Source organism: Candoia aspera, chromosome 6 (assembly GCF_035149785.1).
Source record: "Candoia aspera isolate rCanAsp1 chromosome 6, rCanAsp1.hap2, whole genome shotgun sequence".
NCBI lineage: Eukaryota > Metazoa > Chordata > Lepidosauria > Squamata > Boidae > Candoia > Candoia aspera.
Genome location: NC_086158.1, coordinates 40,970,967 through 40,984,659, shown reverse-complemented (window position 1 = coordinate 40,984,659; position 13,693 = coordinate 40,970,967).

Below are 13,693 nucleotides of genomic sequence, written 5' to 3'. Positions count from 1 at the left end.
AGTCTCCTGTGATGAAAATAACATCTCTTTTAGGCATGTCGTCCAGTAGGTGCTGCAGATCCTCATAGAACTACTCTACTTCAGCTTCTTCAGCATTTGTGGTTGGGGCGTATATTTGGATCACTGTGATGTTAGATGTCTTGCCCTGAATTCGAATTGAGATCATTCTGTCATTTTTTGGATTGTATCCAAGCACTGCTTTCGCCACTTTACTATTAATTTTGAAGGCTACTCCATTTCTTCTGTGGTCCTCTTGTCCACAGTAGTAGATCTGGTGGTCATTTGATGTGAAGTGGCCCATTCCAGTCCATTTCAGTTCACCGACGCCCAAAATGTCTATCTTTAATCTTGACATCTCACCAATAACCACATCCAATTTGCCCTGGCTCATAGATCTTACATTCCAGGTTCCAATGGTGTGTTGATCCTTAGAACATCGGATTCGCCGTTTACCACCAGCACCGTCGGCTGCTAGCCGTCCTTTCGGCTTTGAGCTAGCTGCGTCATCACGTCTGGGGCTAGTTGAACTCATCCTCTGTTCCTCCCCAGTAGCATTTTGACCATCTTCCGACCTGGGAGTCTCATCTTCCGATGGTATACCGACATATCTCTGGTTGTACTGATCCATTTAGTTTTCACGGCAAGAATACTGGGGTGGGTTGCCATTACCTTCCCCAGGGATCGCATTTAGTCTGACCTCTCTGTCATGACCTTCCCATCTTGGGTGGCCCTTCATGGTTTAGCTCATGGCATCATTGAGGTGCTCAAGCTCCAGCACCATGACAAGGTAACGATCCTTTGCTGAAGGGTAAATACTTTAGGTGAGGAAATTATGCTTAAATGTAATTTCATCATTAAAAAAATACAAAACACCTTCCTTGCATGTGCAAAATAAGTGTATCAGAAAAAAGTATTAGTGTCATGCTCTCACATCAAACGTTCTCAGAACACTTGATTGGACTCACATGCATGTTTCATTCAACACGTGTCTTCTTCTTGCCAGTTGAAAGGAAGGGAGGGGGAACATCTTGGAGTGGGCATCATTGTGTTTGGACTATCACTGAACTCCCAAGGTCATCTACAAAGAACGTTGGAGGCAGCTGCACATGCTTTCACTAACTGGCACAAGAGGGAGGGGGCATACCTGAGAGGGGAGTTGGGGGGAAATTTGAAGTCACTGAAGATGTTTAATGGGGGAAAAGCACAGGCTTTTCCATTTGCAACTTTTTCTTCTGTACTGAATGCTACCACCATTAAAGAGAATTCTAAGTAATTACTTATGAGTCGGATTTAATGGGAAGTTGAGTATTCCAGTCATCACAATTAGTTTTAAAAAACCTTGCCATATTAAGTTTCTATGGATAGGATGTTTTAAAATAACTATTCAGCCTTCCTCCTACACATTCATACACATCTATTGAAAAAATACAATTCCAGAAGATGCACATTAACTACCAAATGCACAGTTTTGCAACCGTGATGCAAAACACAGTTCCTTCCCAGGTTTTGAGCTAAGGAGAGGCAGCTGGCCATGTGAATCCAATAGTTAAGCAAGTAGAGTTAACTGGGCAGAAAAAGGTGGCATAACTCAGTTTCATTTCTTTCAAATTCTTATTTTCTCAATTTAAATGGGTTTCTTCCTATTCCCAGATTATTTATTTATTTATTTAACAGAATTTATAGTGCTGCCCAACTCCATTGACTCTGGGAGGCTTACAATAAAAACCACCAATAAAAAATCCCTGATGATGGCATGGTGTGATAAGACTAATAAAACCAAAAAAAAAAAAAAAAAGAGAGGAAAAGGCCTTATAATACAAGAGAACCAAAGAAAACCAGTGTTCATCCCAGGGGCTGGGAAAGAGCCAGGTCTTCTGGGCGGGCTTACTTAAAAGATGGCAGGGTCAGAGCAACATTGGAGAATACCATTCTAGAGGGCAGGCACACTTCCTGGGACCCATTAGATGACAGTGTGGTAACTCTGAGTGGCTAACTGCATTTAAAATCAAAATACAAAGAACATAAGACCACAATATATGCAATAGCAACTAATATAAAACCAATTTTTATCAGATCTTACAGGTCAGGCAAAAACTATGGGAGAAAGGCCAAGCAGACTCTATGCCATGAAGGGCATTACAGATCAAACCAATACCTTGATTTGCACCTGGAAGCTCACTGGTAACCAGTGCAGCTTGTACAACAGAGGTTTCACATAACTGTCCATGTGGCCACATTCTGGACCTCTTGTGGCTTCCATGAGTTGATTAAGGCATGAATGACTGTGAGAAGGGAATCCTGGTCCAGATAAGAAAGATAATTGGCATAACAGATGAATCTGGTCGAAGGGCCTCCTGGCTGTAGCTGCCATATGCTTGCTTGGAGCAGGATCCAGGAGGGCCTCCAGATTGTGCACCAGTTCTGTTTGGGGAACTGCCATTCCATCCAAAATCCCTGGTACTGGGAAAATCCCTGATACTGGGAAAATCCCTGATACTGGGAGAAATGAAAACCCTTGGCCCTTCTATCTTGTCAGGGTTGAATAAGTTTGTTTCTCCAATTCCAACCTCTGGGTACTGGGACATGAGCTTGATAGTATTGTTTGTTTGGCCCAGGGTCAAGATGTACAACTGAGTATCAACAACATACTGATGGTATTGGACTCTCTGGATGATCTCACCCAGCAGTTTCATTTTGGATATTAAACAGAAGAGATGAGAGTGTTGAACCCACAGGTAAGGGAGCAAAGATTTGAACTCTCCCACCAACAATGACTAGAACCAGACTGAGAAAAAGGTGGAGAACCACCACAACACAGTGCCTCCCATGTAATTTCTGTGTAACCATAATTGATGCTGTTGAAAGCTGTTGAAAGATCAGGAAGCATCAGGATGATCACATTACCTCCAACCTGGCTCTACCAGAGGTCATCCACAAACAGTATTAATGCCATCTCCATACTATGTCCTGGTCTGAAGCCCAACTGGAAAGGATCCAGATAATCCACTTCATCCAGGACTCTCTGGAGCTGCAACCTGACTACTTTCTCAACAACCTTCCAAAGAAATGGAAGGTTGGTAATTGGGTTAAATTTTAGTATAAATCTGACTAAACTGTCAGATTTAGAGATGGCTTATTTAGGAGGGGGTATACCTCCCTACCTTAGGGAGTTTTGGTAGAGGCACTTCAAGTTTCTTTTTTATGCTTTCCATATTTCCCAGGCTTAAAGCATGTTTTTGTAACTGTTGCTGCATAGTTTCTCCAAGGTCATCTCTGTGGTTATCTACACTAATAAACAACTGGTTGGATTGATAGAACTCAGGATCCTGCCACTTACAGGGCCAAACACCTACCTCCCAGATAACAGGATCAGACATATCCTCAAACAATTCACCAAGACTTGACCAGTTGGAGTCCAACTCCAAGCACAATCAAGCAACTTTATCTGTTAGGTGCTTGGAATATTCTTCATAATAGCCCTGCATATACCTCTGGCTCATCCATACCCAACAGGGAACAAGTCATTTTAAATAAGGTCACTGGGCACCTGCTTATTTTCTTGCATGTGTGTATGTGCAATCGTTTTCCAAATTATGTTTTTATATTATTCTCATGAACATACCACAATAACATGTACATTTTCACCTAATATACACATTTTTGTATGATGTTTATTATTATTGGAGAACTACATCTCAAAAATGAGAAAAGTCTGTGTATCGAAGTATAGTTGTATTTTGGAATGGTTAAAATGTGTTCTGAAGCTATTTCTCCACAATTTTGATGCAGGGATCAAGTTCTGAAATAGTTCTTGTAGGTCAGAAAAGCCAGAAGTCAGTAACCTAATTTATGGAAGGTAGGAAGTCAAATTGCAAATGCAGCTGCTGAAGGCTCTGCAGAGGATCACAGAAGCAAAACAAGAGAAAGTGGATGGGAGATGGGAGGGGGATTTTCTAAAGATGACTGTGCAGGAGCAGAAAGCAGACAGAGAAGGTCTTCTGCGATGAGACAACTATCTTAGTCTGAACATTTTATAAGGCTCAGTGGAGTCAGAGTGGTTCTTAAGGTCAGCTGATTGAATGATGAGCCAGAAATAACTCAATTGGACCTAGTGCAAGGTATACCCTAGTCTGCCTTGATTGTAACAGAATACAGCCTTTCATGGTATGGAAAGTACAGTGTTGAAAGAATCCTTAGGTTCTTAGTTTGAGTTAAACCCCAAACCACCCATGCTTTTGTCTAACTTGGCAGTTTAAATGTCTGTTTTTTTGATGAGTGCAACCATGAACTCAATAGCAGAAATCCAATAGCTGCCATTTTTGTATTGGTTCAGTTAATAGACAGAGTCTTTTGGTTATTCTGCAATTAAAATATCTATAACATGTGAAAAAATATTAAAAAACATATAAAGAATGTAAAGTTTAAATTCAGAAGATTAGATGCAAACTATTCCAGACACATCTAAAATTGTATTTTGGATTATGTTTCATAATGAAATTGACCTTTCCCTACTAAACCCCCCAGCTTTAATTTGATTGCAAAAGATAGGTTGAAACTTAAAATTTTAATCAGCTTGAGATCTAGATGGTAGCTGGAGGGGCAGAGGAAGTGAGCAGCAGAAAGAAAATTTGGAACTAAGTTGGTGTGGGATTGTGAATAAAATAATAAAATATTTCTCACACCTGTAAAGCTCAGTGGGCAACTTTTGACAAATGAATGCTCCTCATCCTGTCACTGTTTTCATCATACTAATTTTTGTCATTCATTGAAAGGACTCAGTACCTATTCTTTAGCTCCTTGATTTGGCCAAGGTTAGTGGTAATGATAAATGGGGACATTTGGCATTATGACAGCAATGTGTGGATAGTTTTGAAATGCTACCTTGGTAGCCCTGATTAATCCCAAACTCTTATTTACCAAAGGCCAACTGGTGAGAGACCTATCCTCTTTCACCCCCAGGATGCTCTCTACTGCCTTAGCACATACCTTTGCCTTGTTCCTAGGCATGCTTCCAAATGAATCATCAGGCTGAATCCATCAGCTTTTTTTTCCTCCTAAGAAAAACCTAAAAAATATACTATGGGCTTTGCAGCAAGCCATCTTCCTGTTGTTAGTTGTTTTATTTAATTTAAAGAATCTAAAAAACAGCAAGAAAAAGCAGATAGCAGACACCAAGAAAGTCTCTGTGGGCATTATCCCTCTGATTTTCCCTATGATTTACAGGGCATAGGGAAAATCCTAGTTTCAATCAGATAATATGTAGCAGCAAAGACCACTGATTCTGGCACGCTGGGGTAGTCTAATCAGCAGCACAATTTCCTATTTCCCAGTTATTTTAAATAAAGGGAAAAAGTGGAAACGTGGGGTGTAGGACACAAAAAGAGATATTATTTTAAGGATTTTTAAAACTCCACATAAGAAGCAGGAATCATACACACACAAAAACACATTTAAGGAATTTTTCTAATAAGCTTTTTAAAAACAAACAAACAAAAAAACATGCATTAGGCACCTATCAAGATTTTGATACCCATTTCTACCTCAGAGCAGAAGCAAAGAGTGAGATGGGTGGTGACAACACTCAAAATATAAAAATTCCATGGGCAGAACTACTGAAACCAAGGAAAATCTTTCTCTGCAAAACATCTGCATGCAAACTGCCCTTCCACAAGGCAACTGTTATATCCTGGTAATGCGATTTTACAAGAGAGGCAATTTGGTGTAATAGTTAAGGCATAAGGCTAGAAACCGGGAGTCTGTGAGTTCTTGTCCCACCTTAGGCACAAAGTCAGCTGGGTGACCCTGGGCCAGTCACTTCCTCTTAGTCCTAGGAAGGAGGCAATGACAAACCACTTTTGAAAACTTTGCCAAAAAAACTGTAGGGACTTGTCCAGGCAGTTACAAGGAGTCAAAACTAACTCCAAGACACCAACTAAAATAAAATAAATTCAATTTTAGACTTGGGAGTGGAAGAATAGCAAAAATGGAAAGAAATATGGGTATGGATTCTGGAATTCAGATAGGGATCCAGTCTAAGAGGAGCCATTCATAAACAAACAAACAAACAAACAAACAAGATGAATGAATGAATGAACAAAGGCATCTTTCTATACTATGAGAGAATTTTGGAGACAGTGGGAGAATTTGATGGGGGAAGGAAAGTCTGACTTCCCTTTTGCTTGTCTCTAGAGGGCAGCATTGCTCCATTCAAAGTTCTTGCCAGCTGTCAGACTGTCATTGTTATTGTTGGCTTGTCACTTCTATGACCCTTGTTGATTAAATTTGGGGAAAGGGCTGTTTCTTGCACTTAGATTTTTTACCTCTGCAACTGAAGACCGCTGTTGAGCTTTTGAACGGCAAGCAAGACAAGGGAAAGAAATGAATAGGGCAGTGACTGCTCATTTATATTCCATTTATATGGAATGATCACGGTGCCTCATTCCAGCAATTTCAGCCTTTAAATATATACATGCTTGGCCTCAAAGCAATCATACCTTTCATTGTAAATGCCCAGAAACAAGGAAATCTCCTGTACCAAACTTTTCTCACAGTTCCAAATGGCTTCCCAATCAAGACATTTAGATGCCAAGATGATCATTCTTCTCATATTTTCTGGTGATGGATAGAACCAGCACATCTCCAGATATGATCAAAGATCAGTAATATATTATTAATAAATCTTACTGAATATAATGGGGCAGAAATATTCAGCAAGAATCCAGTGAAGGACAGAGATTTAATGATCCTGTGTGGGATGGACAATGGACACAATGAGATGAAGTACATGCAGTCTTACAGTTGTACCTTTGGAAAAGCATTCCCCTGAATGTAGGGCTTACTTTCTGGAGGGCATTCCCCTTCATTTAGAAGCACTTCCAAATCATTCTAAGAACCTCAGTAACAAGGGGCTACAAAGAACAGCTGAAATGCATAATGGTGATGATGATGATGATGATGATGATGATGATAATAATAATAATAATAATAATAGAGATGAAAGGGGTCTTTTAAAGGTCTTCTTATAAGGAATGGGACAGTGAGTTCAATTCTAGTCTGTATCAGTGTCAGTGATGTATCATGTGATGTCTAGTCTGTATCATGTGACACTGATACAGACTAGAATTCCAAAAACAAATTTTTGGAAATGAAATTAATCTGAAAAAGCTAGAAAATCTGCATTGGTTTTCTTTGTCATTTTCCCCAACAGTTTTAATTCCCATATATATAAACCATTTTATATTTCTTTCTTTAATTTATATTAACTTCCTTTAATTTATATGGACCATCAGGAGGCAGTATGCAACCAGTTTCATCCTTACTGGGGATTGTCAGATGTCCATAGCCAGATCTTATTCTGTGGCTGAGCTCCAGCATCTGGATAACCCCTAAAGCTAATGCACTTTAAATAGTCATCTCAAGTGCAATAGTCCATATGTTCAATTCCCAATAGAGGGTTAAAACCCATAGAATAAGTTTTGGATAAATACGCCTGACAGTTCCCAGTAAGGATGAAACTGGTCATGTACTGTCTTCTATTGGTCAGTATAACTGGAAACACCACACAGGATATGCACTGTGTAAAGAGAGAGAAATCTGCCTCCCCACCAAGGGGAAATGTGGAAGTCATATAAAGCTATGTACATGGGGACAGGTCACAATGTTACATCTGTATATACTGTACTTCTCTGACAGCTTAAAGGAAGCTGGACTGTATATATCCTTCTGACAGAAACTTTTTTTAAAAAAGATTGTAATTGCAACTCTAACTACAATTTTCTTTAATGTAAACTTTGTAAAAGATAAAGATCATTAATGCATGGGTTTTGTTTAAAGATACATTTTTAGGTCTTTCCCATATGTGTGCTTTTTATGGGGAGGCACAGCTTTCTCAAATACATGTTCTCATGCAGATTTTTGAGTGGAGAAAGACACTAACAGCTTCTTTTAATCAGCCATTCTCTCTCAGCCTAACTTATCTCACAGGGTGGTTGTTCTAAGGAAAATGGAAGGAGAGAGGGTTATCTATACTATGCAGGCTGCCTTGAACTTCTGATCAAAAGGCGAAAAATCCATTTAATACATAAATAAATGAACACCTGCAGGCTGGATCCCTGCCTATCCTGGCTCTTTTGGGCAGTTTGCAGAGGGGATATTTTCCTGGGTCTGGGAGTTTGAAAATACCTCATTGCAGAAGGAAACTTAGCCAGAGGTGCACCCTCTCCTTAAGAAGCCCTCCCTAGTTCCAAAGGTGTGAGACAATTATTATTCAGTTGGGGAAGGAAAGAGAGAAGACCTTGCTGGTGCCACAGGGGTCAGTCTTTTCCCACCTTCTATTTAACATCCATATAAAGCTACTGGGAGAGATCATCTGGCAATCTGGTGTTCATTATTGTCAATAGGCTTTACATCAGGCTTTACATCACTACTCCAAGCCACATTGATGATGTTGTTGAAGTCCTGTTCTAGTGACTGGGTTCTATGGGAGTCTGGAGGGGTGAGAACAAGGTCTGGATAGCTGAGAATAGGTTTAATTGGATCTTGGCAAGAGAGTTACTGTTTGTCCACCGAGGTTCTCTGTCTTCCTCAATGATACCTCTTGATGGCATGGTACTATTCATGAAGGAGCAGGTTCATGATTTGAGGATTCTCCTGGACCCATACTCCTGCTATAACAGGAAGCTATGGCCAGGGGTTGGTGGCATACCAAGCTTGGGCTAGTGTTGCAGCTGTGGCCCTACCTGCTGCAGTGACTCATGTCCTTGTCACTGAGACTACTGCAACGTGCTCTGCATGGGGAAATATTTAAAGACCACTTGGAAGATGCAATTGGTTCAAATTGCATTGTGTGCTACCCGGCTCTCACCAAGGTAGGATCACATTACCCAGTGCTGTGGGCCCCACATTGGTTAGCAATAGATATCTTGGTGCAATTTAAAATGCTGATAGCAACCTATAAAGCCCTAGATGGCTTGGCATCAAGTTATCTGCAGAACCACATTCTCCCATTGGAACTGGCCTGATCGGTTCAGTCTACCTGGGAGAAGCTACTAGTTGTTGCCCACTTAAGGTACCAGGAGGCGAGGTTTTGCAGAGGTGCTTTCCAGTGGCACTGCTGATCCTTTTAAATGGCCTTCCAGTGGACAACTGGTTGGCTCCTATTCTGACTGCCTTCTAGAAGCAGCCCAAACAGAGCCCTTCCAGAAATGGGAAAAAAATTGATTGGATTATAGATTGTATTCCATGTTTATTAATTAGTTTGTGGAATTTTTAAGTCTGCATTTGTATTGTATAATTTATCTTATGGACTACCAAGAGCCCTTTGCCATTGTGGTAGTCTGTAAATGTGATTAATGAGTGAATAAACTACTGCAATATTTTATACTCTTACGTTTTACTTGGGGAAAAGGGTATTTTTTGATTCAGTAGTATTCTCTGTGCCCATCTAAAGGTCCTGGATTTGTGTTGATAATGTTATCTAGTGGAGTCTTCAGATTTGCACACTGCATGATTCCAGAAACAGTCAAAGATATTGCCAGTGGGTGTCAGCACATAGAGTACTAGAATATGACATTAAAGAACTTCGTTCATTGTAATATGTTAGCAGTATTTTAAGCCAGCAAACTGTGGTGGGTCCCTATCTCTCACTCCCAGTTTCTCCACACCCAGTAAGAATTGCAAAGAGTTTTTTCTGAACTCAGAGATGATCAGGATTATAAGACAGTGCCTGTTCTGGTTAGACTCAGTAAGCCAGTAGAATTCAATTAGAATCTTTATTTACAAGCAAACTATTTACAGTAGCAGAGTCCTTTATTAAATGTTAGTTCAAACCGAAGCGGGCAACAGTGGAGCACTGGGCAAAACAACGTTGCTAGGATCAACTGGGAACTGCAGCAAGACAACAGGACAGGGCTTGGCGAGAGCTGAAGGCAAGGCAACTGGAACGGTTACACTTGGAGTTCGTGGACAGACAGTGGCACAGGACTTGACTAATGAAGGCAGCAAGGCTGCTGGAAAGGACTCGACTGGAGACGGTGGCAAAACGACAAGGCAAAACTCGGCTAGGGATTGCAATGAGGCGGCAAGGCTCGACTCAACTGGATTCCGTGGTGGCGTGGCAAGGCTCGACTTGGCTGGGCTGGGCAAGGCAACAAGACTTGACTTGGCTGGGCTTCTGGGCAAGGCGGCAACACTCAAATCAGCTGGGCTCCTGGATAAGGCAGCAAGATACGACTCGGCTGGACTTCTGGGCAAGGTGGCAAGGCAAGTTGTGATGGGACTTCGATGCGAGGCAGCCAGGCAGAATTTGGAAGGCTGGGAAGGCTCTGGTTCTATAGCAGCAATGATGATTCTGGCTTATCTCTAGAAGAAGCTGTTAGCTCAGTGGAATGTTTGTCTCTGGAGACCCGATCCACATGCTGGCTCCTTTTTATTTGGTTCTTTTCACGCCGTTCCCCTTCTGGAACTAATCGGGCTTCTCTCTGTTTGGTGCATTTTTCAGCTTGCCTTTCCCTGATGCTGAGTGGTGGTTTTAAACCGGCCTCCTGCTTTCCTCCAGTCAGCTGCTCAGGACTTTCCTACTCTGCTGAGTCACCCTGAGTTTCGGTTTCCTCGTTTTGCTCAGTGTAAGTTTCGGTTTCCCCCTCCTCAACCTCCAAGTCAGACTCAAACCTTACAGTGCCTGGCTGAATGAGGTAGTATCTCCTGGCATCAAATACATACAGTATATCAGCATTTTCTCCTGGATCCTAGATGGTCTCACAACCTTTATGTATTGCTGTACGTTAGTTTTAAATAGGCTTTACAGACTGTTCTGGCATCTGCAACATTTTTCAGTAATAGCAAAACTATGTACATAGAACAAGAAAGCAAAGCCTGCGTGACTTTCATCACAGAAGCTATGATTTCATCTTAATAACTGTGATTTTAAAGTATGAAGATCAAGTACCATCTTCATTCTAACCCAGAACTGCATAAAGTTATGCAAGAAAAGAAAGAATCCTCCCCCAGCTATTATTTTCCACAGGCTGTATCAGAAATAGGAGGCTTTCCCTCTTCTTATCTATCTATTTATTCTGCCTAACCATCCCATTCCATTAGATCTATGTAATTACTGGCCAACAATTAAAGGCTACATTAAGCTAGATCATAGCTTGACATGTCTATCATACCTATCTCCTCATTTTCATTAACAAATATTTGCCCAACAGCCAATCCATAAGATGTACATTATATAGGAATCTTGATAATAGCTTGCTATTAGATTCATTAGCATTAAGAAAAAGGAAATCGCATATGGCTACTGTCTGATAATATTCAATTAAAAAGCCTATTTCACGATTTTGATGAGTTGCAACAAATGAGGCACAGCGCTGAATGACTGAACAGTGAGACTAAAAATAAATAATGAAGAGTGTTCTTCTTCAAACAGCCTGAATATATGATCAGTTCATTATAACCACAGAACAGTGTGCAATGCAGAAAAGCCCAGAAGGCCTTGGCCATCATTTGGAATTCTTATTGTCATAAAGACAGTGAAAAAAATGTGGAGGTACATTTACCTAGTAGCATCTTACTCTAGTGAGAATACAGCCACTGAGATTGCCCTCTAATTAGCACTTAATGGAAAGAATTTAACCATGCTTGATTAGTGAAATTCTTTATAGCACACTGGAAGATGTTACAAGCAGCTTTCCATGTACTTTAAGGTTACAGAAATGTACGTCTTTCCACAACACATAATTATTATGGAACTCACTAGAGTAACTCACAGAAGTGTTACGAGGTATGAGAGGGCTATAGACATGATGATCCTTAGGTGTCCATTCTCCCTGACCTCTCCCTGCTCTGCCCTGCATACTCTGCCACCACTTTTTCTTTTTTACTTAGTAACCTCAATAAACTGGAATAACTGCTACCCTTCTCTTTCTCATTGTTGTCCTCTTTTTTGCTAACCTTGTTCAGAATGTGCTTTAAAAGGTCTGTGCCAGATGACAGTCAAGCCATTCATCACTGTAAGGGAAAATAATACCCACATGAGAGCAAAGGGCAGATGAACCACTGAGATATTGCCTTTTAGATCCCTAAAAGGCCAGTATGGCCAGTGAGTGGGCAGGCCTCCCACTGTTTGAATGTCCTCCCTGGTCATATATATCCATAAGGTTGTGTTAGATCAGTATCTGGAGGTGCCTGTTCAGTTGCCTGCTATTTAGACTCAGAACAGTTATTTCACTGGAAATGATATATGATACCTAGTCCTTTGATTGGACTAGCATAGCATTTTCTGACAATATGATGTCACACCCTGTGTCTGGAGGCTTCTCCTGGTGCATGAGACTCTTAACATACGTTCTGTTGTCTATCCTAGCAGCATCACAGTGCACAACACAAGATGTGTGAATTAGCTCAGAAAAGATATCTTGGGAAAATTCAAGTAAAAACTGTCACCTAAGGAAGCAAAAATGCTTGAGGCACACAATGGATAAGCAGGACATGACTGATAGGGCTATGCTAACCTTAAGCCTGTAATCCATCTCTTCTCCCTTGCCATAAGATCTAGAAATAGATTGCATGAAGAAATAAGAGATGAAGATAGTGGTGGATGACTCTCTGACCACAGTGGTGTATCTTTTTTCCCTTGCAATAACAAATCCTAGAATGTCCAGGAGATGGTAACACTCCATAGTTCCTGCATTATATGCACCTAAGACAATTCCTCAGATAAGGAGGTAGAACACTACAGGTTAATGATCCAGATGGCAGCTAGCAAGCACGAACAAGCCTAGATGGAGCAGTGCAATTGAAAATGTAACTGCAGGAAGGAGGAAATGCTGGATTCTTCCTACCTTTCTCCTCTGGATCCCACAAAGCACTGAAAAATGGAAGTGCATGAAGCAAGAGGGGCTGAGAATCTAACATAAACGCGATACATATTGGAATTATCAGGGGTCATCAGCATTGTCTCATAAGCATAAGGGGGTCTTTCTAGTAAACACATCTCTATTGTGCTTGTGGATGTCACATGGGTCACCTGATTTCCACCTCCTTCTTCTTCTTGGGTTTGGGGATTAACAATCTCCATTTTACCTCATGGGCACACCTGCAAGTAGGAGGTGCTGCAGAATGCAGCTCTTATCCCTTTCATCTCGCTTGCATGCAGACATTTCTATTCCACATAGAAAATGTCTACAAGGAACCAGTGATGAATAAGTGCTTTCTACTATGAAGCTACTTGTATCCAGATCTACTGAATAAATGTAAGCTACCTTTTTTTTTCCTCTTCATCTAACTATTGTGTGAAGACTGAATTCTTTTTTGAATGTAATTAAGCTTAATATGCAAGTTCTTTTGGTTCATGCTTCTACTTTGCAAGATTGTTGTTAGCTGCTTGGAACTCTTTTATTAACCTTTGAAAACTCCATCAATGCAGGCATAGGCATCTACAGCAAGCAGATATTTTGTCAGAATGATAAAACATGTATTGTGATGTCATGGTGGAAGCTTCACCTTTTATATATTTGTGTGAGATAACATAATGCAAGTACACAAAGAGTACCTCCTTGTGGGGGGAGATGGGTGGTGATAAAAATTTGATAGATAGATAAATAACTAAATAAAATTTGTGTCAGGACATCCAAATGCATGTTTCATCATTTGCCCTTCGCACCAAATGCCTGTGCTTGCAGAATGAGGAACT